This window comes from Equus quagga, chromosome 11 (genome assembly GCF_021613505.1).
Source record: "Equus quagga isolate Etosha38 chromosome 11, UCLA_HA_Equagga_1.0, whole genome shotgun sequence".
In the NCBI taxonomy this organism is placed as follows: Eukaryota; Metazoa; Chordata; class Mammalia; order Perissodactyla; family Equidae; genus Equus; species Equus quagga.
Window position 1 is genome coordinate 17,158,937 of NC_060277.1, and position 9,452 is coordinate 17,168,388.

General features: G+C 41.7%; 1 long non-coding RNA gene across 1 annotated transcript; it reads left to right on the forward strand.

Moving 5' to 3' along the window:
- The first annotated feature begins 7,541 nt into the window (after positions 1-7,541).
- Positions 7,542-9,452, forward strand: LOC124246732 (uncharacterized). The gene is made up of 3 exons (XR_006890577.1): positions 7,542-7,658; positions 8,394-8,435; positions 9,335-9,452. It is a non-coding gene; the product is annotated as an uncharacterized LOC124246732 (long non-coding RNA).

Consider the following 9,452-nt stretch of genomic DNA (forward strand, 5'->3'; position numbering starts at 1 on the left):
TCTCTGTTTGTTTCCTCTTCCTTTCTGGTCGCATGGCAACCCAGCACATCATACCTTCCACCCCCCGACACCCACGATTTTCTCTTCATCCCAGCTATTAATGGCCACCTTCCCCTACACAGCCTGGCCTTCAGCCATGAGGCTTTCCGTGGGTCCCCAGAAGAGCTCTGCGTTTTCTGGCCTCGGTGTATTTGTGCATGTTTTCTTTGCCTGGAATGTCCATCCCACCCTTATCTGCCTGTAAAGCTCATACTCAACCCTAAAGACTCCACTCAAGCACTGCCTCTGGCCTTCCTAGGTATAGAAAATTATGTCTGCTTCTGTGTCTTCATTAGAACCTGAGGAAACTCTGACAGCATTTACAGTGTTGTAAGTTTTTCTTGTTTATTTGTCTCCTGCTCTAGATTGAGTCATCCAAAACAAAGACCATATCATCTCTATACACCCAGAACCTATAATACTGCCTGGTCTTTATACACCCAGAACCTATAATACTGCCTGGTGCCTCATAAATAAGTCCTGGTTAAATCAATAAAATATAATAGTTACTAAGTCTAATGAGAAATGCTTTGTTTTAGCCTTTATGGGTGACTAGCTATAATTAAACTCTTCACTTTAAGTTGAAGTTAGAAAATATCCAACCTGGTATTTCCTCTAAACTCCACATTCCTCTAAATTTTACATTGTGCTTATTAATATCACTCTTGAACGTCTTCTAGAGTTTTCAAGCAATATGACCCAAATTGAATTTATCCCTCAGTCCTTATCTTTCTGGTTTTCCCCATTTCAGTTAATGCCAATTGCTTTCTTTCAGTTGCTATGTTTTCAGAAGCCAAATATTTGGGAGTTATCCCTGACCCATTCCTTTCTCTTAGGTTCACATCCAGTGCCTTAGCAAATCCTGTTGGATCTTCCTTCAAAATATCATTCATTCCACTACTACCTGGGTGCAAGCCACCATACCTACTTATCTTTATTGCAACAGCGTCCTAACTGCTTCTCCTGCTTCCACCCTGGGTGACCTCCCACCCCTGCCGCATGGTCTATTGTCAACACAGCAACTTGAGTGGTCCTTTAAACTTGTATGTCAGATCCTATCCCTTCTCTGCCCAAACTCTTCAATAGCCACCTTGTTCCTGGCTCTTCCCCCACACCTGAACAGTGCCTGGCATATAACAGGTAATAAATATTTGCCAAATGAGTAAATTAATGTTTAAGCCTTAGGATAAAAATCAGATACAAAGAAATTGCAACTTATTATTTTTTGGTCACCTAATAAGGTATAGAATATGAATTTACTACAATTTTGATATAATCGTGTTTTCAGTATCACCAAAATGTTCCAGAAATATCTGGGTACTGAAGATATTTTCTTTCGGCCTAGCAATAAATGGACTACAAAATAGCCATTTGGTCCTGGCCAGCCACATAGCTCTCAGAAAGTTGGTTTCTTCAGCTTTGAAAGGGAGGAATTGAATTCAAAGACTTTCATAATGTCTTGCAATTTGAAATGTCTATGATTTTTTTTGTGAACTTCAGCTCTTTCCCTCTTGAAAATATGGATGGCCTTGTCCTTCCTGAATAGCCTTTATTTGATTTGGTTTTTAAAATGTACTGGTTAATTTCACAGAAGAAACCTGCGGAGAAGCTGGGAGAATTCAGGCCTGGTGGGTGGGGCAAGGAGAGAAGCCCCAACAGAGACACAACCAACTTCCTGGGCCAAATGGGGCAGAGGAGAGTGTGTGAGAGACTGGCTGTGAGGACAAACCTCGTCTACTGCCAATCTGTGCCCTTTTTCTCTCTTGAGATCCAGGCCAGGGGGCTTAGTGAAGTGTCCGTCCTTGACTTTGGAAAGTAATGACAAGGAATGAATTTTCAAGTGCAGCTCATTCACACTTGTTTGAGAGATTGTATGAAAAGCTTTTTTAACACTGAGGTTGTCTGCAGTAATTTGTTCAGAGATATATTTAGACAGAAATCTAATATAAGATGAAGTCATTGGTGTCAACTCTAACAGGTTTTCAAGTGATTGGGTGGAAAGGTTGCTCACCCAGCCTTTGGGTGGGAAAATTATGAAAAGAAATCAAATATGAAAATTACAAAAACTTCACCTTTCAGTATTTTTCAATTAAATGAAATTACTTTTCAAAATATTTATCATGTAGGTTTCAGATGCAAGTCCTATAACCTGCAATTATTTGTATGTGACTTTTAAATTTTTCATTTAAGAATGGGAAAATTGCTTGCTTATGTAATTTTTAGCTTTAATAATTTCAGCTCTTGCTCGTAATCAGAAGGTAGCAAATGGCATACGCAAGCAAGGCAGTTCAAATGACTCAGCTTCAGCCCAGCCACTAACCTTCATCACGAATTGTTCAGAACAATTTTCCAACTCATTGACAACATTCTCCAGTTTCTACTGAGTGGTTTTGAAAATTGCTTCCATCATCTCTGCTCTAAGTTCCTCCAAAAAATGTGCCTTCAATGAGTAAACAAACATTCGCTACTTGCTTCTATCATGCCCAAATCCAAGGTTAATAAAGGTTGAGTGTGCATAGAGCTTGTAAAGATCAGACCTGGGTAGAATTGTTTATAGAATTGTTTATGTAATGTAGTAAACAATAATAGTGATAAACAACTCGAGAATTACAGAAATGTAGTAAAAGTTTTTCCCCTCCCCCTTCCCACTGTCCCTAGGCCCACATCTGGGGAACTACAGTTATCAGTTCAGTATCTTTGTGAAATTTTTCTCTATTCACAAACACCTAAAAACACATACTCGTACACACACAATATACGTAAATATGAACCCTTTCTTCCTCCTTTGCTTCCTTCCTTCCTTCCTTTCTTTTTCTCTCTTTCCAAAAATATTATCTTTCTCTAGTCATTATGCTGCCAATTCTTTTTTTTATGCAACAATTATCTTAGAGATCCTTCCACAATAGCACGTGTCAGTTTGCCTCATTTTTTAAATTGCCTCTCGATATTCCAAAGCACAATTGTATTATAATTTATTTAACTATTCTTCTATTGTTGGGCATTTAGGTTATCACCAATTTGTCATGGTCACTAATAACATTGCAAATGTGGGAAGAAGGGAGGAAGAAAGCAGAGGTAAAGATCAAGAAGAGAATCAATCTATGCCATTATATCATCTAAGACCCAGATGTCAAAATACAGCATCATGTTTAGTCAGGCCTTTGATAACTGAGAGCTGACCTCAGGCTACTAGACTTGAGGTATCACGCTGGTGGCCCACTAGCTGGCTGAAGGTCACTGCCTTGTGGGTGTTCAGAAGCATGTCCTACTCAAGTGGGCAGAAGAAGCCATGGCACCTTCAAACTCATTCCCTGAAGAACATATAAGAGACCCTATTTCTGAGCTTGCACGTGGGAGGGCTCCTTGGCCAAGCTGCACCTCAGCACATCCTCCAATGTTCTGATGAGAATCCTAATGCCACTGGGTTTCTGAAGAGCCCTGAGGTCTCAGCCTACCTCAAGTTCCACTCAGAACCTTGGGGTCAGTTCATTCCACCCAGGCTGCTCATTGTTGTCACTGACAGAGCCCACATACAAGTTCCTCTGCTCTCCCAATCTTCATGTTCTGCCTCCCATTTCATCCTTCCATGGCTGTCCTCCCACCTAGCCCTTTCCATGGCTCCTCTTGTACCCATATGCATTGGTGTCAGAGTCCTCTACGCCCTCCACCTCTTCACAGAGCAATTCCTACTTCCTTTTTCCATACTGACATCTGATTATTTGAAGAAAGCATCATTAATCTGTAGTCTTTTCAAGGGTCATGTGGAGGCTGCTCATCCTTCTTTACGTTCTCCATCTCTGGGCTTGGGTCTGAAAATGGGATGAGGAAGAAGAGATCAGAAGTGAGAGGAGAGTTGACCATCCAAATAAGATTCTTATTCTCTTATGTACGGGCCCCTGTCATTGGGCTATATCATGCCCTTCCCTTCCTTGTCATTCTCGTCTTCTAAACTCTTGGTTATTCCTCCAAATTTATGGAAACTTTGGTTCCTTAAATGTGTGCATTAAAACCGTAAGTCCCACCTTTATCGTGGGAGACTCCACTTGCAATGTGAGTCTCAGTGAAGTCCCTGGCCCTATAGGCCCTTGACTTCCTCTACTTCAGGGCTTGTCACCTCCACTCCCCATTTCCCTCATCCGCACCCATGCACACATTCCCATCAATAAGAATTTCTCCTCCTCTAGGATCTACTGTGCGCACATCTCACTCTCCTCCCAGCTCTCTCACTCCTTCTCGCCCACCACAGCTGCTTCGCAACCTTATCACGAGCCCCACTCTGACGTCCTGAGCCCAGAGCCTCTGCCTCATCCTCATTCCATTTCTTAGTCTAGTGAGTCTTTGTTCAGATTCCTTCCTTACTTTCTATCCTACTCTTCCTGTCTTCCCCCTCAACGCGTGCTCAAATCCTTGTCCAAAAGCCATCCCCTGAACTCTTTTAGTAGTCTTTGGAGGGGCATCCCACTTCTAGTGTTTGCTTCCGACGTTCACCTTACCCAGCTTTCCCAGGATGCCTTAAACACTCCATTCCATGGCAGGAAAACCTAGGCTTTCTCTTTCCCTTTCTCTCACGTTATTGAAGATACTCTCTATTGTTGTTGACATCACCTGTCCAGTTTCACTACGCTATCCTCAGTTTTTCAACAGAGTGATCTTTGGCCTTCTTGGAGAGTCAGAGCTGTCTGTCATCTTGGAACATCTTCATTTCCTAGGTCCAGGGTTACTTGAGAGGATATTTCCAAATTCTCTTATAATATTTTGTATCTTGAACACTAAAATTAAAACAGGACAAACCGACTTTGGCAATTGCTGTTTTCAAACAAAGCAGTGTTGCCACAAAATAGAAAGCCTAGGAGCATGAATAATAATTATGATCATAATACCTCATGCTTATATACTGCTTTTATTATTCACAAAGGGATTTCTATCTATTATCTTCTCTGATCCTTATACTAGTTCTAGGAAGTAGCACCCTTTCCTTTTTATAGATGAAAAACAAGCACGGTGTAAAGTGATTTCTGCTTGTTTACATGTCTAGTGTAAGAGCAGAAGCTGTTATTAGAGAACAAGATTTCTGAATCTAAACCTATGATTTCTTTCATAATTTGTTGGCTTTAAAAAGAAAATCGAAGTATATGCCAAAGGGAAAAATGACCAGTAAGGCTCGAATTATAGTCTAAGGCTTTATGACCCAGAAAACCCCTTGTCCTTGGAAATAATAGGCTAGGGACATCATGATTTTCCACTATCCTTGAACCATCCTAAAGTTCAAGCAAGGGCATGGTTATCAAAATACCAGCTCTAATTTTAGAAGGGACAAGAAGAGGAACAGGAGAGATGTGAGGTTTAATCAAAAGTGCTACCATTTAGTGATGTTAATAACCCAGTTATCAGGTTCTCGGAGGGTCTGGCACATTTGACCTCATTATCTGAGAAGCACATGATGTTGGATCCCAGTTTCTGGTCACTGGGCAGATGACTCAGAGCCACGATTGCCGAAAGCCTGCTGGAAACAGAATTCCAGGATTCAATAGGAGCCAAGAAATCCTTCCACACACTCTCTAAATAGCATGTGATAACTACTTTTATCAAATCAGAACAGCACCTGGGTTTTTTTCTGACCACTTAGTTTAGGTTCTCAGAGGATAGGGTAAAGGCCTAATCAAGAAAAATAACATGTATCCTGTTTTCAGAGTCTTCCTAAACATGCCTTGAGAAAGCAGAGTCTGTCCTGCTTTTAAGGTGAACCTTGTTACAAAAAGTCCAGGGAGAGTAAAAACAGTTTAACAACCTGATTGAGTACTTGGGCCTGGGTCTGATCAACAGGATGTGCAATCATTTCATATCCTTATGTCTGACCTCAAAGACCAAGGTGACTCCTGGCCGCAGCTGTGGGAATTTGATACCTGAGACACCTTGGGCCAGAGACCTACTCAGTCAGAAGATTCCAGATGGCTTCAACTACAAATTCTTTGTTGACAGGAGATTTAACCACAGCTGCTCAGGAAAACCTCGTTCCCAGAAAACACAACCAGTTTTTTGGATTGTCTTGGACATATGCTAGCCCTGGAAATGTGGATCCAGACTCCAAAAGTCTTGGGGTCTTCTCCAGCTCTGAGAAGGTTGAGAAGCCAAGGTCCAAGCTGGAGGAGGCTGTGAGAAGACTGGACTGCCCTTTGGTCATCCTATTGGCTTGTTTCTGCATCAGGAAGTGTCTAAGGGGTCAATACCTTCTCTGGTTCCTGAGAACTTCTCTGGCTCTTGTGAAACTGAGCCTCTTCCTCAGAACAACTTCAGGGGGTGTTTTAGGGCTGCTGGGGGTCGATAGACACCTGGAAGGGCCAGAATGGAATTGGACTCAAAGGGTCTGAGGGTGCTGAGACGCTCGTTGTGCTGGTGCTCGCTCCCTTGGCTGTCCACTCTGGGCTGACTTATGCCTTAGTTACTGAGGGCCACGGTGCTTGGACCCTCCCCAGCACTCAGTGGAAAGGTGAATACTCCCAAAAATGCTTGAAGCCATCCAAAGGCCTTGATAGGTTGATCCTAAAAGATGTTCGAGTATTCCCTGACTAATCATTGGTAACTGGAGAGGTCTGTGAGCATTAGGCTTACTTCCGCTTAGGCCTTGACCAGGTGAAACTATTCAATCTTGATGGGAAATAAGTACCCAAAGAGCCTCCCAAATGCCACTGCCATCAGTTATCTGTCTGAAAACGTGGTGAGAAATCGTGAGCAAATCCACCCTCAAATTAGACTTTCCTCTCAGAAGCTCAAATATATGCATGATACATGAGTTGTTGCTCCATTTTCTTTGAGGGACAGCCTCCTGCACCTCTCTGAGAGCCTGAAATAGCCCAGGCATGTGCCATTCTTTGTCTGCTTAAGAGCGGGGGCCAGGAAGCTCAACATAAAACAGAACCCAGGCCATCCTGTTTGGAATGTTGGCTTCTAGTTTTCTACTCATCAGGGAAGCACATGGTGGAAAAGATTAATGTACTAGTTCACCGAAGGGCGCAGTGACTTCCCTCTGCTCTGGTAATGTGGACCATCAGGCCCTCTTTCGGCCAGTGCACAGCGACAGAGGAGCAGGGCTGGATGGAGAGCTTCGCGTTGAGCCCATGGCTTATTGTACTTTATGGATGACTTCTAGATATTTGTCTGCCTAATAGTTTCACAGTGCAATTTGAGGAAATTAACAGTGAGTTTTAAAACATATCATGACTTTGGAAAACCATTTGACAATTTCTTAAAATGTTAAACACACATCTCTCTTATGACTCAACAATTCCACTGTTAGGTATTTACCCAAGAAAAATGAACATATTATGTCCACGAAAAGCCTTGTACAAGAATGTTCCTAGCAGCTCTATTCATAATAACCAAAACCCAGAAGTAGCCCAGATGGCCTTCAACAGGAGGCTAGATAAGCAAATAGTGGTACAGCCAAACCATGCAATACTCTTCAGCAGTAAAAAGGGATGAGCTAGTGTTACAGGCAACAACAGGAATGAATTCCCAAAATACTGCGTTGAGTAAAAAAGTCAGAAACAAAAGAGTGCATGCAGTATGGTTCCAGTTAAGTGAAATTCTGAGCAAAACGAACTCACAATAATAAAAATCAGGTGAGTGGTTGTTTGGGGTAGTGGTTGGAGAGTGACTGGGAAGGGGCACAAAGGAACTCTCTGGGGTGGTGGAGATGTTCTGTGTCTTCCTATGGAATAGTCAAAACTGTTTCAATGGTACACTTAAGATCTGAGCTTTTCAGATCTATGTTATGGGATTTCAGATCTACATAAATAAAAAGGAATTGTGAATTTAAAGGTTGGAGAAGTTCCTCAAAATTGCTGCTGGAAGAGTCAAAGTTACTTTGAGAACATCAAGAGTCATGCTGGAGGTCCCAGGATGGCACCTTATGATTCCAGGAGGCATTCATCCCTTCATTCTACAGATACATTATTAGCTCCAGCTCTGTGCCAGGCGCTGCTCTCAGAAGAAAAAAAGACAAGATTCTTACTCTTAGGGAGCTTACATTCTAATGGGAAGAGAAAGGAAAGAAACAAATAAACAGAAATGAGCATAGTTGGATTTAGATCAAGAGAGTTGTGATGAAGAACATAAAGGAGGTGATGTGATGGAGAGCTGGAATGGAAGAAGGGCACGTTTAGTTTGGGTGGTGAATGTCTCCATAGGGAGGTGATATTCTGAATGATCAGGAGCCAGTCATGAAGAGAAGTGGGGCAGAACATCGAGACTGGGGGATTAGCAGAGGTACTCCAAATGTCCTATGTGCGACTGGCCCAGTTGGTTCCAATTTCTCCAAATCTTCACTAACATTTATTATCTTTTGTTCCTAACAGGTGTGATGTAACCCGGCATAAAGTTTCAGTTGTGCAAGATGAGTAAGTTGTAGAGATCTAGTGTCAACAGTGCCCATAGTTAACAATACCATATTGTACACTGAAAAATTTGTTAAGAGAGTGGATCTCAAGCTAAATGTTCTTATTACACACACACAAAAGGACGGGGGTCGGGGCGGTGGTGATAGGAGGAAATTTAGAGTTGAAAATGTGTTTTTATTACCTTGATTGTGGCAATGGTTTCACGGGTGTATGCTTATGTTCAAGCCCATTAAGTTGTGTACGTTGACTATGTACAGTTTTTTGTATATAAATTACACCTCAATAAAGATGTTTTTAAAAAGTGCAAAAAAAAAAAAAAAAAGGAGAGCAAGAAAGAGAGAGGAGAGAGAAAGCAGAGGCTTTGAGGTAAGACTAAGTTGGGTCCATATTCAATCTCTACCGTGTATTCCACTGTAGACTAGTTTGGGAAAATAATTTCAGTTCCCTCAACCTCAGTTTGGACATCTACAAAACAAGGATAATAATTTGTACCTCACAAAAGGATGTCGTATGGGTTGAGGTTATTACTTATAGATTTTTTAGCAGAGTAGCACATACCTAATAATTGTTCAAAAGTGGAGGTGGTATATATATATTCAAAGAGTAATAATTTTATTACTTAGAGGTATAGACATTCGTATGTATAGATTTTTGTATTTTGACCAAAGGTTGGCACAGCGAAATGTCTAATTGATGCTTAGAGAAGTTCTTGCCTGAATGTTAACTTTCTGGAGGTGAAATGGTCCTCAGTATTCTGAAGAAGTCATTTTTGGGCACATTTTGATCTGAGGAAGAATTCTAGTTCTGCAAGATGTTACAAACAAGACCATTATTAATGCTTCTCTTTGGTCACCATTTATCCTCTAACACTAAAACCAGATTTGTTTTGACTCTTTAAGGAAGACTCTTAAAAATATTGCCAACAAGGGGCTGGCCCCGTGGCCGAGTGGTTGAGTTCGCGCGCTCCGCTGCAGGCGGCCCAGTGTTTCGTCGGTTCGAATCCTGGGCGCGGACATG